General features: G+C 34.5%; 2 long non-coding RNA genes across 3 annotated transcripts in view; both read left to right on the forward strand.

The window, feature by feature from the left end:
• The first annotated feature begins 2,026 nt into the window (after positions 1-2,026).
• The window catches only part of LOC149779397 (uncharacterized), a 33,898-nt gene continuing 14,638 nt past the window's right edge, over positions 2,027-21,286 (forward strand). Inside the window, exon 1 of the long non-coding RNA XR_016415646.1 lies at positions 2,027-2,361. This is a non-coding gene — a long non-coding RNA (uncharacterized LOC149779397). The remainder of the gene's footprint in view (positions 2,362-21,286) is intronic.
• On the forward strand, positions 14,618-18,687 carry LOC149779398 (uncharacterized). Of its 2 annotated transcripts, none has more exons than XR_016415645.1 (3): positions 14,618-14,911; positions 16,332-16,476; positions 18,261-18,687. It is a non-coding gene; the product is annotated as an uncharacterized LOC149779398 (long non-coding RNA). The 2 variants fall into 2 exon arrangements; XR_016415644.1 differs by lacking the exon at positions 14,618-14,911 and adding an exon at positions 15,371-15,533.

The raw sequence follows: 21,286 nt of genomic DNA on the forward strand, positions 1-21,286 counted from the left end.
CAAGGAAAAAGGTGGGATGGCAGTGACCGGTAAAGATGTGCGCTTTAGACTAATCCGCCACCAGGGGCCCCTGCTGCTAAATGCAGTTCTGCATCTGTTGTAGTTATTCACAATCCTTTTAGAAATTGTACAACAAATTCCATTTTTGAGCTTCATTTACATTTGTCTTAGTAGTGTATAATTTAAAACTGAAAGTTGGTTTAAACGGAGAGTGCACTACAAGCATGGTATGGATACGAACACTGAAAGCGTTACCATTCAATGACCTGCAAATAAATCTAAACGTGTAAAGAATATGCTAATTGAAATGTCTAACCAACAAGAGGAAATTCAGGCAATTAAAGTTTTGGTTTGCTTTTGTGCTTTATGGTACAGCAACACAAGTTAGTTACTTGGGAAAAACAACACAGGTAGGTTATTAAAAAAGGGCACACAACTATAGCTGACACAGGCTGGTCCGATTTTAGAATTCGAACCCGCACTCTTTCTGTAATGAGTCTGGCACGCTAACCACTGAGTCACCTTACAGTTATTTACAGTGCTTTACTTATATGTGTGTGTATGTGAGAGAGAGAGAGAGAGAGAGATGGGGGGGGGGGGGCTGCGGCCATTTTAATGAAACGTTATAGAACCTAATAGATGAAAGAATCATGCAAAGAAAAAAAAAACAGAATCAATATTAAAATTGATTATAATTATATGTATGCCACCTGGCTAAGTACGGCCTTTTCGTTTCCATAGGTAATTGCAACGTTGTATGAAAAGTGTAAACATAAAATTATAACAGATCGGGTCCGTCGGTGTTGCTTGATATAAGTTCAAGGTTTCCGTCCAGTTCAGATTCTTTTTTTCTCCCTCAATTCCCGACTTCCACATAGTTTGTGTCCGTATGGAGAGAGACAGAGCGAGAGATAAAAGGGAAAGTTGAAGGGAAATCGATGACTTTATATAAGATGTTTAATTGGTTTAGGAAAACGGATATGTTGTTCTCGTTTCCTGTTTGTTTGTTATTTATTATCAATTAATACGTGGATGTTCATCACTAATATTAAGAGGACAGATGCGATAGCCTACTGTTAAAACCACAATTAGTTGCGTATTCATCCTCCATGGGTTAATTATAGTTTGATATGTGACCATTACTGTTATATCTCCATTACAAATTTATGTGATTTGTATTTTTACTCAACAACACTCGATAAATATTTATAACACATCAAAAATATTATACAAGCAAAATAAAAAAAGAAACTCTCCTCAAAAGAAAAAACAAAAATATTGTGTAACATGCCTTAGATGTAATGCGACATCAGTGAGGACACGTACATGCCTGGAACGTAATGCGACATCGGTCAGAACATACATTCCCGGGACGTAACGCGACATCAGTCAAGACACATGTACAGGGTGATTCGCTTGCTGATAGGTTTTGCCTGTTTCATATTGGGAATCAAAACTATAGCAAGCCGGAAGCTCTCCCTTCCGTTGAGAACTATTTAGATCAAGTGCAAAGATAAGTTTTAAATGATAAGATATATAGAATCTACGTTGGGGTTTGGGCAGAGACAAGGAAATCTCAGTCAAGGGTTTATATTATTTGTCTCCCCCACGAGGCTTGCCCGAATGGGGAGATATATAATATAAACCCAAGACTGAGATTTCATTGTCTCGGTCCAAACCTCAACGTAGATTATTTTTCTCACCCAATATTTTCCTTTAAAATAAAAAGAATTTCAGCACTAGTGTTCACGTCCAATGTTTACATGCGGCGCATTAATATAAATATGCTAATGAGGGCTGTGGTGTGACCGTTGCGTCCGAAGTACACAGTTTATACGCGTGAGCAAAGAAAAATAAAAACATAAAACGTCGCATAATAATGACGTATTATCACATTTAATATATGGATGTTATGTAAAATTGACAATAAAAAATGAATATTTATTACAAGAAGCTGTTTTATTTTCATCAGTTCCAATTTTGAAAAGTTATATTTTAAATAATAAAACGATATTGGCTACTCAGCTCTACTCTAGTTATCTTTGGTACAAGCTGTAATGAAGAGTAACATCTTTCTTTAGATTATTCATGGGAAACTATCGTATATAACTATTCTTTTCTTTGGAGTAGGTGACACTGTGTGTGACATACTTGTGTTGTCCTAAATATTGATTGTAAAATTACCTCTGTGTATAATAATAGACCCTCCAAAAACGGTCTCTAGCGGATAACCATATGCTAAACTTTCAAGTTCACGGATTCTTTGAAGATTTATTTTTCCGTCCTGGAAATATGGCAAGTGCTACAGTGAAATTTGCCTATGGAATTATGTGCTGACGGATAAATGATTCCTTCTGGCTGGTAAGTGTATTATTTGTCATTAAATATTGTAGGTATCTTTCTGATTCAACCGGGGTACAGTGGAGATGCTTAATAAAATTAGAAGAAAAAAAAAAAACATGTTTTATATAACACTTTTCTGGCTGTTACTAAGTTTTCCGTAGTTGTTAAGAGAGTTGGGAGGCTATGAAGTGTATAGGTCTATAGTCTATATGCATGGAGCAGTGTTTCCTATTATATTGTTCATTTCACACAGCATTGAGAATTGTATCCTATCTGTAGCACAGTCATTTTCAGGTCAGCGTCATTAAATGTAGCTAACAGTATATACTTTGTTTCACACGAAGTATTTAAAATTAGTTAAGTAGTTTTAGCTACATTTAATGACGATGATTTAAAACTCTACTGAGCTAGGACTGCATGTAGGATATAACTGAAAATGCTGTGTGGAACGAACAAGCATAATACCAAAAAGCTCGACATCATTTGCGTTAGTCTTTGTCTCTCTCTAAATGTTTTTGTAAGGTGTGTTCTCAAACATGGATTTAACTTAAGTTACTATATTTTTGTTATATATATGTTGATGTTGTTGTTGTTGTTGTTTGATTTTAGTACAACTACGTCAGGCACAGCAGAAGACAAGAAGGGTTTCTTTTTTAAAAGTAGTTCTGAGCGCGTGAACACCTTGACTGAGACGATTGTTCTGAGACGACTAGACTGAGACAGGAAAAGGAAGGTTAGCAAAACAAGCAGATTTCTTTGTCGCATGGGTGAGAAATTTCAGTCAGGGCTAGTGAGTTTATTTAAGTTACCAGCCCTGGGCCTACAAAATTTCTTTCAGCACTGACCAGTACAGTACATAAACTATTTATACCAGACATGTATATACTATCAGATTTGTCAATACGCAAACTGTAGCCTGCATGTAAAATACACTGTGATTGAATCATAAGAAGGAAGCTTCTTAATGTTTAAATTAATTACTTATGATTTCTGCTTTGCAGATTTATTTGTGGGTTTTGTGTGTGTGTGTGTGTGTGTGTGTGACAAACTAATGCTTAAGTTACGACCGATGAAAACCGTTCTCAATGCCTTTTACACCTCCAAGGTAATGGATATTGTTTCACACACAAGTCGGTCCCGTTCTAGTCTCTTCGCCCATAAATCAGTATTATCTCTCAGCGTTTCAGTGTTGGATGCATATTTTCAAGATATCGTACTTTTGGTGGTGGTGGTGGTGTGCGTGTGTGTGTGTGTTGGGTGTAGGTAATGAATGTCATTTACATATAATACGATTGAACCTCATCCTTCTTAAATGAATCTATTGCATTGTGGTAAATTTTTAATTTTTACATTGGGCACCATCACTTAATCCTTATCACATTTTTGCACAGCACACGATGTATAAGTATTTATTTAAAAATTACATTGCATTTTTTTAATTCCAAAATATGACATATGAGCACCTTCTTACTGTTGTATTTTTCTGATGTCAGATCTTAAACACATTGTTAACACACAATTCAACAGATAGTTATATTTGGGGGGGGGGGGGGGTACCAGACAGATGCCCCCCCCCCCCACTTGTCCCAAAAAAATAAAAGGTGTGTTATGTGTAATTGTGTCCCCCTTAGATGTGTTGTTTGTCTACTTTATTCAAAAGAATTTAGGTCAAAAAGATTTTTAAGAATTTGACGGGGTATTTTTGATTTCCCTAGTGTATTCTATAGGGTTGTTCATCCGACTAGGTTTGCATCACCTAACTCGGGATTCCTTCCCATTCTTTTTAGTTGACCTTGGCAAGAGGTTTCCTAATATCCCATGTGTGCTTTTTATATATATGCTATATTGTATGTGTGCTATACTTTGTTTTTATGTCGGGATAGCCAACTATTTCAAATTTTTCCCAGTTCTAAAGTCCTTATTATTGGATCAAATGAATAAAATATTATTTATTTAGTCTTGTTAGATAATTTTGAATTTGGGCGAAGTAACAGTATACTAAGGTTTTACAGAATATTTTTTTCCTAATGTATCATGAGTGCAATTACATGTGTTGTTCTTCGCATTACTAGTTTCGGGCAATGAGGTCAGCTGTGTTCGGGTGGTGTCAATACTCTCTTTATTATTTATGTATATCTCCCAACTCGAATTAGGCTGCCTCTTTTTATTTATTAGTTTATTGCCAACAAATTTCTACAGGGTTTAGATTCCCATTTAAAGGGGAAAATTCTATACAGTAAGGGAGCTGTACAGTAGGAAGGTATTACTATAAGAGGAGAAAGATTTGGAACTTGGTTTTCGTGTATTGTTGTGTGAGTGTATTCCCTATAGGTTCGTTTTTCTGGACTCTTTCATAGGCCTGTTCACTTCGCGTGGCACCATGTGACATAGCCCAATGATGTCATTAAAACGTACTTTTCCTCATACGGGTCCCTGTTCCCCCATCTAAATAGTAATTTGATTTTAGGATAGACCCATAAAGGCAGACAAAGTACTTTAAAAAATTTAATTAATTAAATTTTTGAAGAAAAAAAAAGAAAAAAGAAACATTTTAAACTTTTATTTTACATTTTAGTTAAGTTAATTGATTATCCTTGTTTTTAAATTCATCTAGTTATCGAAAAATTTTTGTTACGTTCATACGTTATTTTTTAATTGTTATCACTTGGCCACATGTCTTCATTGTTGTAATTATGTAATCTGTAACTTTTCTTAGTAATTGTTTATCAAAATTTCCATCTAAATATATAATTGATTTCTTTTATACTTTTCTTTTTTGTATATTTCCATTATTAATTTAATCCTATCTTGTTTTCTGGTCTCACACTGTGCTATGGCATGATATTTGGTAAAATTGGCTACTTTGCATCACTACTTCACCAGTCAGCCATGAGTTATGGAGGTATTTGAAGAGCATACTCTGTATTTTCAGTGAGTCGGTGGTGGCCCAGTGTCCCCAGACCCTTTCCCAATTTACCCCCATATTTTCTTCCTCTACTTTATTTTTTATCCTATAGGTTAAATTTTCTCTAATCCAATTATATGTTTTTTTGTATCAATTTCCCATATTTTTTTATTTTCCCTATATTTGCATAATAATTCTTTTATGCCTCTAAATGTTCTTGGCACCTCTAGTTTTTTTTCTCACTAATTTATTATTTTTATAAACATCCATCCTATTTTTCATTGAAAAACCAAACCAATAAATATATAAAGCCTCCCAAGGAGTTGACGGTTGGCTTTTTAGACATTTGAATCTGTTTAAAATATTGGTACATTTTTATTAAGATGGGACTTGGTAAGGCCAATCCTCCCCTGTTTTTAGATCTATACAAAGTAGATTTTTTTTTACATAGTGTGTTTTAAAGTTCCATATATATTTTATAATTCCATTATCTATTTTATCCAGTATTTTTTTTCGCTATATCTACAGAGTTTAGAAGATAATTTAGGTTTGAATATAAATAAGTTTTTGCTACTTGCGCGCGCTCCATTAAGCAAATTGGCGTAAGTGCCCAGATTTTGATATTTTCATTTATTTGCTTTGTCTCCTTTTTACAGTTTTCTTTTTATTCGTTTTTCCCAAAGAAAATTCCTAATGCTCTACCGTGTCCTTAATTAGGTGCGGGTTAATACAGGGTGATTTCCCCTCCAGTTTCCTATTTTTTGTATTTCTGTTTTTTCATGGTTAATTTTTTATCGTGATGCTTTTCCAAATGAATTATATTCATTTTCTAAGTGTTTAAAGGAATTTGGATCCTTAATAAAATTGGTACAATCATCTGCGTGTTGGAGCATCTTAAATTCCTCTTTTAAATTCGGAATTTTGATACCTTCAATTCCTTTGTTGGTTCTAATTGTTATGCTTAGAATTTCAATTGCTATTACATATAATAGCATCGACAGTGGGCAACCTTGCCTCACTGATTTTTGTATGTAAAATTTACCCGTTATTGCCCCATTTACCTGTACCTTGCAGATATGTTGGTGTACAGGATTTTGGTCCAGTTTAGAAAATTGTTTCCAAAACCAAATTTTTCTAATACTTTTTGTATGTAGTTATGTTCAATTCTTTCGAAAGCTTTTTCCTGGTCGAAAAGTACCATAGCACATTTCGCACCTGTTTCATTAATAAAATCAATTATGGTTTTTATGTTTAAAATGTTACTTTGTATGTTTCTTCCTTTTCCCCCACATGTTTGATTTACATTTATTATTTGTTTTATTCCTTTTTTAATTCTATTTCTCAGTTCCGATTGCATATCAATTCTACCCCAGTCGATTCAGATTAACAGACGAGCCTCAGGCCATCTGTCAAAGCGGGGAGATTTACAACAGCATCGAGGGTCCTTTGTTCTAGAACAAAGCTTCCAACGTCTACATGTTAGTTCTGACACCTAACGCTGTGGGCTCTTGTACAAACACGAATCGCTACGATAGACGCTGGGTCTACATACACATGGCGCTAACCCATTCCTTTGTTCCTGACTTACGTAATCACGGGCAGGCAAACGTGACAATATTGTCTTATCATTTCTATTATATCTAATTTTTCTTTAACTTCTTTTCCATTTTCACGTAGTTTTTCGATAGTTTTTCCACCCCTCGTCTCATTTCTTCTCTCTTGTATAATCCTTCTGCTTTTGTATAAATACTGTTATGTTTTCCCGCCCTTACGATTTTCCCATTTTTTTTCCTCTTTTAGAATTTGATTTAATTTTTTTGTGTATTCTTTCCTTGTTTCCTCTGTTAATGTTATGTTTTTAAGTCTAAAGTTTAATTCCTCTTTCTCCCATAGTTTTAATTTTTTCTTCTTTTTTGAGTGGTAGATGGCCATTTCTTTTATTTTGTTTTTAAGCATATCCCAATCTTGAATTATTTTACTAAATTCTTTCCCATATTCAATTTTTATTTGGACAAGTCCCATTTTAATTTCGTTGATAAAATCTTCTTCGAATATTTGGTTATTGATCTTCCACGATCCTTTTCCCCACTTTTCCCTATAGTTTGTTTTCATTTCTAAAGTGACTAGTTTATGATCTGATATCTTAAAATCAATTATTTCTGCCTTTGTATATATATTTTCTTCAAATTTGGTAACGTAAAATGTATCTATTCTACTGCCTTTATTTCTGTATTCGTATGTAAATTCAGTTTTGAGTGAGTTTAATCTCCTATATATATCCACTAGTTTATGTCCTGTTAAAAGTTGTTTCATTATTTCTTTGGAGCTTTGATCATTTGTTGCTAACCCCCCTGTTCTATTTACTACTTCGCCAACCCAGTTAAAATCCCCTCCAAGAACTAAGTTTCCCATTGTATAATTGTACAAATGTTTGCTTAAATTTTGAATAAATTCATGTCTCTTATACCTTGTCGCCGGGCAATATACATTTACTATATGTAATTGTTTTATTTTTATATGAATTACTCTTCCTTTTAGATCTTCTCCTTCTATTCGATCATAATTTAAACCATTTTTTTATAATAGTAACCACTCCCGCCCTTATGTCATCTTTTTTAAAATTATTTAGTATAACAATTCCATTCATTATTTCCTCAATCATTGCAATTAATTCATCAGTCAATTTATTATGTGTCTCCTGTAACAGTATGACATCATATTCAGTTAGTTTTATAATTTTTTTTAATTTTATCCCTATCTATCCAATTTGTATTAATTGAGGCTATTTGGAAATTTATTCCCTCCATTTTTGTTTTCCTCCAGGTGGCCGTCTCGTTTCGAGTTATTTTAATTTTGTTAAATATTTATGTAATATAAGATTGTGAATTTTCCTTATTTAAGAATTATTCTAAACTAATTTATAGGGGCACCGGCCCCTCATCGACTTTTGATTCGTAGTTTGTTCTGATTCCTGTATTGTCTGTTTCTTGTTCAAGTTCCGTGTCCATTTCAGTTTTCTGTTCAGTTTCTTCGTCGGAGTTTAGGGTTTTTACTTTGAATCTGATTTGCATCATTCCATCATCTTCTTTGTCGTCGTGTTCGTCTTTTCCATTGTCCTTTTCACTCATGTCGTTATTGTCTTTGTCCGTCCCTACGTCACTGTCACTTCCGGTTTCATTTGTTCCCTCATTTTCATGTCCTGTCTTGTCTTTAGGGATTTTATCCCTTATCTTTCTTTGGCAAGTTGCTATCATTTTCCATGATTTTAGAGTAGTCCCCTTTCTATGATTCATTGCTAAGAGATGATAACGAGGGGGAGTTTAGTAACTTTCTCTTTCTCCTCTCAGTTGGTATTGGTGTTGAGGCTAGGGGAAGCAGCCCGCTCATTTCTGAGTCGTCCTGCTCTATTTCTAACTCCCCTTCCTCTCTTAACACTTCAGATATATTCTGGGTTCCAATTTCTCTTCCTTGAGTATACAGAGCTCTCCCTGTTTTGTCTGGTGTTAAAAGTTGTGCCCATTGTGAAGATTTTTTAGATTCCCCCTCTATTTCTGATTGATTGAGTTCAGGTATGCTTGTTACTACCTCTCCTTCAGCTTCATTTCTGATTTGTTGTATCAGCCTGTCTACATCATCTTGTAATCTATCGTTGTATGTTTGTGTTTGAGTGCTTTCTAGATTTTGTGTCACTTTATCCGCGTATGACTGTGACCTATTTTGTGTTAATTGATTTGTGCACTCTTTAGGTGCATGGCCTATTTGTTTGCACCTGGTACAGGGTCTCTCTCTTTCTGTACCATGACCTGAGCAAAAATCCCATTACATAAAAAAAGTTTGAATTTGCTTTGCCTCTTGTCTAGGGACTCTTATTATCCTGACCCGTTTTGACTGTTTGAAAACCATAAACAGTGTCCATTTTGCTGGATTGTACTTTAACTCTGAATTTGGATATTAATTTGTCTATAACCTCCTGTGTTTCAGTTTCTAGCGGGAGGCCCGATATAATAACGTCTATCGTTCTGGCCTCAACCTCTCAAATAATTGGCTCTGCTTCTGTTATTTGGACCTTTCGGCCCTTTATTTCTATCTCCTTTTCTTTTACTAAAGGAGTGTTCCCTTTTGGGTAAAGTATGAACTTGTTTTTCCCCCCGTTCTGTAGGTCGTCTATTTCTTGTATTAGGATGCCTTGCACTCTAAGTGCTGTCAAGATTTCCGCTTGACGTGGGGAGTTTTCAATATCTCCGAAATTCAACGTCTGGCACTCTTCAGGGTGAAAGGCAACTAGCCTTTGGTATCCCCCAACTTCATCAAACATTGTGTTGAAGTAAGTTCTCAGTTTCGTTCCCACTTGGCGTTCTGCCATGGGCTCACGTTCTATCGCGTTTGTAGCCATTGTTGCAATGAGTGGTCAATTGTGCTCACTCTATATAGTCCAATGTTAGTGAGTAAGTCTCACACCAATATATATGAAACCCTTTGCTCCAAAACTAGGATATAAAGCAAAAAATAAAGCAATTGATTCCTAATTATGGACTAGGTAAACTAACAAAACAATTTGCAAAAACAAAGCAAAGAGTAAAACATCTCCTTTGAAATACAAAATGCATAAATTGTGAAATATGAAAATGCAATTTGAAAAAATTGAAAAAATTGAGAACGAAAAAGCAAAAGTGAAAAACAATAAAGGTGCTAGAAATGTAAACGTGTGCTTACTACTCCATTCTATCCGGTGGATTTCCTGGCTGTTTGTTCTAACTAGATTGCAGTTTACATAATCGTTGTCTTATTTAACGACTCATTTCTAAGAGCGCACCCGAAGTGCGTCTGTTTTCATCAAGCACGTTGTCTTATCCCAGCTGAATTTTAGTTCTGAATACACAAATTTAGGTTTGTCAGATATAGTTATGAGCATAACTCGGAAGCATATTAAACTTTTGAATGAGCATCCCAAATCTGGTATCCTCCTGTCTGTCTCGCTCGACATGTATTTGTTTGTATTTGAGGACTGGCTAGTAGTGCGTCACGGGACCACGTGATCTATCGTCTCATCAAAGGTCGGAAAAACTCGGCAATTTACGGAATCGTGGTATCTTCCGCGCAATATAATCACTACCCGCCTATGATATTTAATTTATAAACATCACAGTCCAATTAAAATTTGTAGAGAATTACATACATAAAAGGAAAATTTTTGTTTCTGGTCTCCTTTAATGCCTACAGAACTAATAACAATGCGAAGTAATCTGAGTGCATATTACTATCAAAAAATGGTTACAACAATCTGTTTATTAGTAGCATTTAACATAAGTTTGATATAGCTTTCATCTTACAGGAAGGCAAACGAAAACACCTTTTATCATTTCTTCGAAATAATTCTAATTGATATATGCATTGAAGAAGTTTTTTGTGACAAAATAAGATCTACGGATATATCTATATCTAGCATCAAGCCCATCACAGTTGTGTTAAAAGCCAATTGAGTAGGCGCAAATTTATGTATATTGCCTCAGTGGTAGTATTAGGACAGAATTTTTAGTACAAGTAATAAGATTGAAATTTTCTCTAAATTGTATTAAAAGTAAGTTTGGATTACATTATATTGGAAGTAATTTTCTATTAAAATATATTGAGATTAAATCCATTTCTTTCGGTATTACAATTATATACTATTTAATAAAGATTGCGCCCTTATGAGCAGAAAGGCAAAACCCTTTTGTACATACATTTCCCTTGTATCATAGAGTCAGCAAAAACTACACTCAAATAAGTTGTGTGTTTTCGTTTGCCTTCCTGTCAGATGAAAACTTTCGATATTTTGTATCGTACTGTACACGCTAGAGCATGTCATTCCGTCAGCCAGACATTAAAAATTAAAAGTTGGAAATGTCCTTTAAATTAAGCAAATCATAGCCATTAAAAATTTCCAGTGGAGAGGTAAAAATAAAACATAATGTGTAACATAGCTTCGAATTACATAAGAAGAATAAGACAAAGGTATGCAGCATGACTTTTTCCTTGTGTTTGAATGTATGCCAATTTGATTTTAGGTTTCAAAATGCATCCTCTAGAATGGAACAATTCACCTAATAGTCATATCTCTCATGCTGTAAAACTGTAAATTGTGCAATTATAACTATTTAATTTGTATCCATTTTTTTTCTTCTCTTTTTTTTATCCTGTTTCTATACGGTGATTTATGTGCCGAGATAACACGCAAGTATTTTTTTTTTTTAATCTGGTGAAATTTATTTAAAACTCAAAGTCAACATAAACAAAAAAAACTTTGTTTTGCTAAATCAAGTGATAGTAACAACAAGTGCTATTACATTTTCACTACAGAAACATATACTTGAACCAATTTTGAAATTAGTAGCTTTGGCGTTTTTCCCGGTGACATTTGTAAATTAAAGACTTTTATTAAGAGTGATGGCGCGGTAGATTATACCCATAGGTTATTGAAATATCCGTTTTGAAGTTACAAATTTTAGGAAAAATGAACATACATACATACAAAATCCTCATAATACTAGGTTGATGTCTAATGCATTGCATGAAAATAATCCACTATTTCGAAGTACCTTTAGTTCTTCAGTCCAAATTTGACAGCACTCTTTTCTAAGTATTCCCTACCGTTACTCAGTCTTGGTGTTCAGAGTGCCATATATGAAAGGTCTATCTTTTTTAATATACAGGTCATTAGACCGTCGAAGGAATATCAGCAACTCTAACGTTTTATATACCCATATTGCAACGCATAACCATTTGTACTTCCTCCATATTCTTCAACAGCAGCATCAAGAAAATATTTTGCAATGACTTTTGGGTCACGATTAGATCTTCCAACCTTTAAGCAGATCAGTTTCTTGGAATATCCGTCAATGCAGCCATTTATGCACAATCCATACAATTGAAGTTTGTCATATGAGTCAGTGTGTCATCAGTAGGTTTGGCCTTTGGAGAAGAAATGTCGGCGTCGTAAGCATCGTCTTTGTCTTAACTCAGCTCCTTGTGGATCCACCCGTACAGAAAAATCTCACCAGTTCACATGAGCTGCTCATAAGCTGCACATGAGAACCTTGTTATAAATGTATGCAAATTGGGTAGATTTTGCAGGCTCATGTGTGAAGTTTGTTAGATCTTGTGAGCCAAGGAAAAACTAACCTGATTCTCACGTGTGCAGATTTTGCTCACGTGAGAATCTAAATTTTCACATGAGAAAGTAGAACTTAGAAAACATTCTTTTCATTACATACAACCATGTTTGAAAATAAGGCAGAGTTCTAATTTCTCACATGAGTTATCACGTGAGAAACTTGGACTTTGATTCTGATTAAACACTTATTTCAAATTTATTCAAAGTTGGATTTTCTCATGTGAGTTATCACATGAGCAATTTGGACTTAAATATTTTGTGTCAATGTTGAATGTCAAGCATCTCCATTATTGTCAAATAGACATCATTTCTATTTTGCACTTGCTGTTGCTTTGTTGTATCTTTTAAATTTAAAACATCTTCAACTTATTTTCTCACAGTGAGTTTTAATCTTATTTTGACCCAACAGGCTCCTTGTATTTGAACATATTAAGGTTCATTTCACTGTTCATAAAACGAAACAATTCAGAATTAAGGCCTCGTATAACCAGACTACCCATTAAACTTTAACAGCTGTCAAAGAATAGAGTTAATAATTTGCATACTGATCGTGGTTGATGTTTAATAAAGTAATCCGTAAAAAGGTGAAATGTTTCTCTCCCCAAAATGCACAGTTTACAAATATAAAAAGGAACTAAAACTTTTGCCCTAAAATGAATCCTATGTACCATAAACATATGATACAACTCCTTTATTCACAAACTTCTAAAACTCCACTATAAAATTGTAAAACAAATACATAGCCACATATCTGGAAAAAAATAAACACTGATACACAGTCCTTTTGGCCTAAAAATCTCTCAAGTCATTTTCCAGAAAAATTGGAGAATTACATAACTACGTCGTTTTCTTCCATGCCTAACGTTCGCACAAAAGTCAATACAATCTTATACTTATTGAATTGTGTAATTCGGCTTAGGGGTCATCCATTTAGTACGTACACAAAAATCTGGCAGAGCTTGACCCCCCCCCCCCCCCCGCGTACGCATGCATACTTTTTTACGCACCCCCCCCCCCGCGTACGTACGCTTGACGCCCCCCTCCCCATATTCTATAAAACGGCCTATGTTTAATCCACGCAGAAACCATAAAGGATTAATAATATTAACGTGTTTGATAAAACATTGTCCACCGACGTTGAATGTCTGGCATCAAAGAAATACGCGAGGTAACATTAAACATTTTGTCTAGTGTCCGCTAAAATTCAAACGCCGACTAGTCGAACAAGTTACGTATTAGACAAATTATTATCGAGGTTTCACCCCAACCCCGTTTCCTATGCATATGTACATTATCAGTAAAAAAAAAATTTAAAAAAAAAAAGCATTTGGGTTACCCCCTCCCCTCCATGCGTACGTGCTAAATGGACGGCCCCTTATTACTGGCAACGATGTGCTCCGTTAGTCTTTTTCAGTGACATTATTGTATGGAAATGCGAATCCAGCTTCTCTATTAGCTGTCAGTGGATTCACTAATGCTAATACTAAATTATAACTGCCATTGTACGATATGTACTGTAGATAAAATTTAATAAATCCGTAAGAAACTGCCCAATCCAGTCGTGTTTGGTTGTGTAGCTGTTTCGCACTGTTTTACAAGTGTATATTCTTGGCAATGGAAAATCTTGCTTATTTGCAGCCTTTTAAATGTTCAGATCGTGTCATTTCAAAGTTTATAAAAGAAGTTTCCTATTGAAATAATCACAAAACAAATCACTGACGTTTCCGTTAACTTTTCTGTGACCCACGTTATCAGAGTACACGGAGGAAGAATCGGCTTGTTAGAACCATTAGAGTGTCCTATGGGGTATGGCTCGGCACAAGCTACTGTAAAAACATCAAAATTAACTAGGTCTATATTAATTAACTTATTAATGATATGAATTCACTTACAGCTCAGTTTTTATGAAACATCAGATTATAAAATAGCATTTATTTGATAAATAAAATATAACATTAAGAAATACCCAAGTACATGTGTACAAAGGAGTGTAAAACAAGAAGGGCTCGCATCGTTGCTTACAATTTAAATGTCAGTCAATAGTCACACAGTAGTATAAAATAATAAAAGTATTATTTTTATTCTACATGTATGACTGACTTTAATATTGTAATTAATGATACAAGCCCCTATGCGTACAACATGTTTACTAATAATTTACCCTTAATGGCGCCTCAGATGAACTCAACAGATGCTGGATGTTGACCTACAGTGTACATGTAGAATAGCACTTTTAAACCGAACAGACAGAAATTTATGCGCGGGGTTATCTTACCAAGGACCACGCTGTTTATGAAGAAAGTTATTTAATATTCTCCTGCAACATGTTTGCTCTTAAAACATTCTGACAGCAAGAGTGTGGACATTATTAAAATGTAGAAACCAACACCAACATCCAAAGATGTCCACGTCGGTACTGATGTTAATGTCCAGTACGAAACAGAAGACGTCGACGTGCTGTTAAGGAAGATTCAAGGATTATGAAAGACTGGTTTTTTGCCGAGAAAGAGGTAAGTTACTTTTACTTATTTCTTTTTACAATTTTCGCATATAGATTGATCAAAGTGGATGGCTAGTCCTACATGTAAGACATAGCACATTTTGATTTTGTTGAGGTGCTATGTCTTACTGTCCAAATAAAGGCCTTGTATAGTGTGTTCCGATGTCGTTGACATCGGAATGAGTAATCAACGTTTCAGGAACATCTCACACATTTGGCAGCCTATATCGACATTTTCCCACTAATTTATGTGTAATTAATATACTTACTGTGCTGTCTTTATCCTGGTGGAATGAAAATATGACACTAGCAAATGGATGCATTTTCACGTTCCGTTGACCTACATTTGAATTTGTTGCAATGCGACGGTAGTCGAGGTATGCCGAAGTAAGTTTAAGTAGGTTGATGTTTAGGATATGTTTCTTGAACGAAACGAAACGTTGCTTACAGTTGAAATAGACATAAAATATTTTTTTATTCGTTTCGTTAAAAAATAATGTTTCAACTTTATCCGATTTCGGCATTTTCGGCTTTCATTGCTTTCCAGCCCAATGAAAAGTAGGCCAAAGAAACTTGAAAACGGGCCCATTTCTTTTGTGAGAATTTGAATTTATTAGAGAAAAGGCATCATAGTAAGTAAAGTCTGACTAAAACAATATAACTTTACTTTGTAGAAAAGCGTCATTATTTTAGTTGTCAGTTGTGTGAAATATTCCTGAAAATTTTACATTTGTAACGATGTTAGTTGACATCAAAAACACACTACACAGCGCCATTACTTAGGCTGTAAGACCCTGACGCCCACAACATCAATATCAGCGTCGGGTTTTACAGGTAGGACTAAGTGGATAGCCTGAATCATCGACATTATAAGCATAAGCATAAATTCGCATGGTCGTTTAAAATTGAGCCAAGGGTTTGTTTCACATTTTACTAAAAGATAATAATTCAACCTCCTGTTTCTAAAACTGATATCTACACCACACTATCATCGAATATTTAAGCCTTCCACAATTCAACTGTGCAACCATGTCTGGCTCTTACCCCCACCCCCAATAATAATGCGGGCGCCTCAGTGAGGAGCACTTGCGTTACCGATTGAAACAATTTACACAAACATAAATGTTCTTCGTATTATTTTATTGCTGATTGGGTGGATCAAGATAAGCATACACGATTGAGAACCAAATGCAGTAGCTTAATTCATGATTTCATTCCTAAAAGACATTTGCCCTGTCTGTCAAATATTTTGATTGGTAAATTTAAAATAGAGATAAAATTTAATTGGATAAGAATTACAGCTTTTCTTAATGCTTATATACACTAGAACTCTTTTGCCAATCAAATCTTTTTCTCATTTCTGTGCATTCTTTATGTTTTGCATAGATAAAAAAAAATGATCAATTATATTAATTTTGATCTTTTTACAGATTAAACTTCATAAAGGTCACAAAATTTAATCAACACAACAAAGTTAGCAATCATTTGAAAGAAGTGCAAAACATTGAAAGCAACAGGAAGAAGTCAGACAAAACCCCATTGCCATGCTAGAGGAAATTCCTACTCCAGTAAAGGGTATGTATAAGACGCTTCAACTCTTTTGATGTAATACACATGATACATATGCATTTCAGACTCTAAAATATGACCCCCAATACATTTTTTTTTAAATATAAAAATTGGAAACCAGATTTTGAATTTCTTTATATTTTACAAATGTACATATTTTGGAAAAATGTAACCTAAAAGTTTTGGAGAAATCTTCCAGAGGACTGTTCCAGAAGTAGAGATGTCAATTTTTGGAAATTTCTAATGTGTACCCGTCATTCCTAACGATTGGTTACCAGAGGATACAATCAAAAGGAAATTGTATTAAATGTGAAGCTGAACTGCTTTGTTGTAGGTTCACATGTTCCAACCCCAAAAAGAGCTGTAAGTATAATTATTACTAATATAAGTGGCAAAAATCATAATCTGAGCACAACAAGAGTATAAATTACATGCCATTATTACAGAAAACTGTATGAAAAATGTATATGCAGTTATAATTTTTGTCACAAATCAGCTGAACTCATGTGGATTGTAGTATGGATGAGAATAGACACAAAAGAAATTGATAAATTATTTGTGCATAGCAGTCATTTCGTCAGTGTACATGTCTACAGTAACTTTCGCGAATCGTCATAAAGTGGATTGTTGATTGTTGTATTATCCTCAACCTGCCATGGTTCATCCCATAACGACGGTCCAGTGCAACATGTTTTTAAGTTTAACAAAATCTCTTTTCTCTAACATTTTTCAGTTACATAACATCCATCAGTTGCATTGATACATCCCGGGTTATTTTTGTTGTTGTTGTTTTTTCTTCTTTTTTTAAAAATGATATCTGGTGCCATTTATTTTCTATTTAAGCTGGACTGCTATGTGTGTAGTATCATAATAGAATGAATCTAGGGCTAATGGTTTCACATTCAAGAACCTGTCTGTTTTCTTGGAACTGTTTGATGTAAAATTCATGCAGAAGTTACCAATACATTAATTTTTATTTGATTTTTTCAAAACTGTTATTAAGTAGCAAACTTTTTTTGATCTTTATATTTCAGTTTGTATAGTTGTCCATTTCATTCATTTTTTTGTCCTAACATGGTGGTATAAGAAGTGCATGTTACAATAGCCAAGTTAAACCAGACATTCATATTGTGCTTAATTTTATTTGACCCAGGTAATGTCACCAGGATCTGAAAACAAGAGTGTTTTAAGTCATGAGAAAATTGGCACATGAACCATGGACAGGCATGAAGTTAGGATTGTCAATCTTGAAATATCAGCATTGATTCCTAAATAGGTCACTTGAGAAAGGATTGTATTATTATAGAGACCACGTATGACAAGTAAATTGTAAGCAATGATATGAGCCCAAGTGAACACTTTTTTTTTAACGGATACCCAATTGTTCTTTTTATTACCCAGGTTATTATCAATGGGAGAATACCTGGGTACACATTGGCATCTTTATCCAGATGTAGTCAAATTTGGAATATGCAACGTGACTTGCAGGTATCTCATCAACAGTGCAGTTTATATGTTTGCTACTGAACTATGGTAATTCTATTGGTAGAGCAATTTGACTCATAGTCCAAAGGATGAATTTTCAGACTGGGTTGGCTGCGTAAGTGTGTCCTTGGGAAAACAGTTGGCTCCTATTTTCAGTGTGATAAAGTGCCATCTAATCCAAACTACAATTATGTATTTTGCCTTTACCTTGTAAAACGAATCTTCAAAAATCCACCTTACAGAATGTCTCAAATGCTGTGATCAGAAGAAAAAAACTTCTACCCACTTTTTCATTTCCATTTCAGGTTTAATTTTTCAACAGTTCAAAACTGAGCCTGCTAACTTAAATTCAGTGGTCAGCAGGAAGTGCATTGATTCAAAGAGAGCAATATCCAAGTGAAAATGTTGTTGCAGACTGGCAAATGATGAAATTCAGAAGCAGGAATGTCAATTACACGTTTTGTTTGCTTTGAATTTTCTGGAACAGTGAAGAATGGTCTTCATGTGAAGCAAATTTCCAGCAGTATCTTTCATTATGACCTTAAGGTTTTTAGAATAAATGTGATGTATTAATATAACAGGTACATACATACATACTCTAGTTGTCTTAACTTATTAAAAGATCACTAATCTAATTCAAAATATATGCTTATGATTACTAGATTTGAATATTGATCTTACTCTGTTTAATTCTTGTAAAAGATGTATGTATTCAATAAAAACTAAATACTATAGTTGTTTTTTGTTGTTTTTGCTCATGTGAGCAAGATGCCACTCACGTGAGCAAAATCTTGCTCACGTGAGCAAGATATTGCTCACGTTAGCAGATCTTGCTCACATGAGCAATATGTTGCTTTTGTTAACAATTCCTGCACATATGATTTTCTTATTAGAAACTATTTGCTCACGTGAGTTCTACCTAATTTGCATGTTAAATTGCACATGAGACTAACCTGAGTTAGATCTCACGTGAGAATCTCGTGCAGAAGGGTAGGCAGTTTTGATGTGCGCGCAGCATCTTAAGCAACAGTCTAACGTTTTCCTTCATCACTTTCAAACCATTTAAGAGACACTTATTCAATAAATGAAAGCACATTATCCAAATCAGAATAACCTTTTAGAGGAAGCACATATCTCTTGGTATTGTATTTTATTGATAAAATCTTTGTTATATCGTCATATGTCAAGCCCATACAGAAGTACAGCTCAATTAAATGCCACGTGTACATCTGAAACATGTACACATTAATTTAAAATTAGCACCTTTTTGACCCAGTTCCTACATACACATATGCAGCTTTCTGCAGCCATTGAACTTTGGTTTTTACTAAGATACGATACATCGTCTGGTCATGTTTTCTGATTCCACCAAATCTGATGTTCATGAAAATAACTTCCACTGAGACTATGAATCAGAAACTTTACCGATGATAATGGAGAGTAATTGCAAAATACTATCTTTATTTCCTGAAGGTCAGGCCCTGAAAGAAGGTGGGTGTATCACATTTATCGTTTATAGTTTTTTTTTATCTTTGTAGACCAATGAGGTATTTACTAACCTTGCCAAAGTGTTAGCTTTTACATTTGTAATGTTCTTTTTGTGTGAAGTTCCAGTTTCTAACCCCATAATTCTTGTGCATCTTTCTGCAGTCATTAAATCAGCTTTTTGCTGCGTCCTATTTAATTTCCAAGAAGAAAACATTACATTTTTCTCTGATTTTTCCAAGAGATTTATTAAACAGTGAACAATTTGATTTGCATTCAACTGAAAGCGGCAATAAACCCTAAACAGAAAATACAGCATTTTTATTCGGCCCTTGGTTGTACATAGGAAGATCAAGCAAACAAGTGTTTTTCGATCGGTTTTGAAAAGGTTACTTGCACTAGAAAGTCCAGTGATTTTAGCCAGATGTTGCTATTTCCATAAAATGCCACGTTACCTATACCGATTTTTGGACAGGCTGCGTCCAAGTTTGTGCCTAATACAAGTAAAATAGTCTTGGTGCATCTGAACTTCTAACTATTTCGCTGGATTTCATCATAAATGTGGCAAAATGAAGGAAACGTGTATGGAACTTAAATAGTGGAGTGATACCTATACAAATCATTTGTGATTCAGTTAATTAAAGTCACTTTCAAAGACCTTTAACATCATATCCATTTTGCAGGACGTGGTGAAGTAATGTTTTCTAAAGATAAATCCTTACCATATTGATGTGGAATACTCAATTTTGAAAATACCACTCCCCCAAAACACACACACACACACACACACATTTTGATAAGATTCCAAGTGGCATAAGCATCTTGAAAATTTCAATTCAAACTTTGCAAACATATTTTGACCTTTTGATATTTATTACTTCTCTTTATGAATTAGCTGAGGTCAAATCAAGAAGACCTAATTGTGTAAGTCGTATACACTTCATCTAATTTGAAAACCAAAGACATCTTAGTATAGACTTCTATATTAACTAAGATTGACTCGGATAAGTAAATCGAGATCTCGGATTCAAAAAATGTAAAATGTGTCCCTTAATGGGCTCCGTACTTTTAAATTAATACAACTGGATATAATATGTTCTTTCCACAAATTAACTACTTTCCACAAATTAGAGCGAGATTTTAGTTAAGTTCTCTGAAGGCTGGAAATCAGTAGGTTTAGTGTTAAAATATTCCAGCCCTCTCCCTCCACCCCTACCGCCAAATGGACAGTCCAAGTATCTAATACAAAAAAGGAGAAAAATCGCTGAACCAAGTTTAATCTGCAGTTGGCTATTTATTCCTTATTCCCAGTTCAGGTAATTGGTTACCACTTAGTTATTGCAGATGAAAGCTCTTCGGGGCATGCATTGCTGTTATTCTAACCCGATTGGACAAATACGAGTGCTCTTTTGGTACCAGCTATATAAAACTGAATACAGACAGATCACAGACTATATGTATGCTCAGAAAGGGCTTAGGATATGGGTAGGTACAAATGTTTAGTAATTTGATATAGGACTAATTAGGTGTTTGGGTCGTGTTTCATTGTGCATGGCGTGAAGTATTCGGATTTGAAAAGCTTACTAATGACTCAAGCAAACGTGAAACCACACAAAAAAAATACAAGCATGAGTTTGGAGATATATCTTGTGTGGTCATCATGTTCTTAGAGGAGAATTATGCGGAGTATTTACGAGTTTAAGAAACCTTCAGTTAATAGTGTTGTCTTGAAGTCCTTGAAACTGCGGAAACAAGCATACTGGTAGCCGATTTCCAGAAATTGGGGTTAAGTAAAGGGGAGTGGGGAGTGGGTAAAACACAAGCCTCAAGAAGATGTTATCTTATA

This window comes from Sinohyriopsis cumingii, chromosome 17 (genome assembly GCF_028554795.1).
Source record: "Sinohyriopsis cumingii isolate HCF-2022 chromosome 17, ASM2855479v2, whole genome shotgun sequence".
NCBI classification, from domain to species: Eukaryota; Metazoa; Mollusca; class Bivalvia; order Unionida; family Unionidae; genus Sinohyriopsis; species Sinohyriopsis cumingii.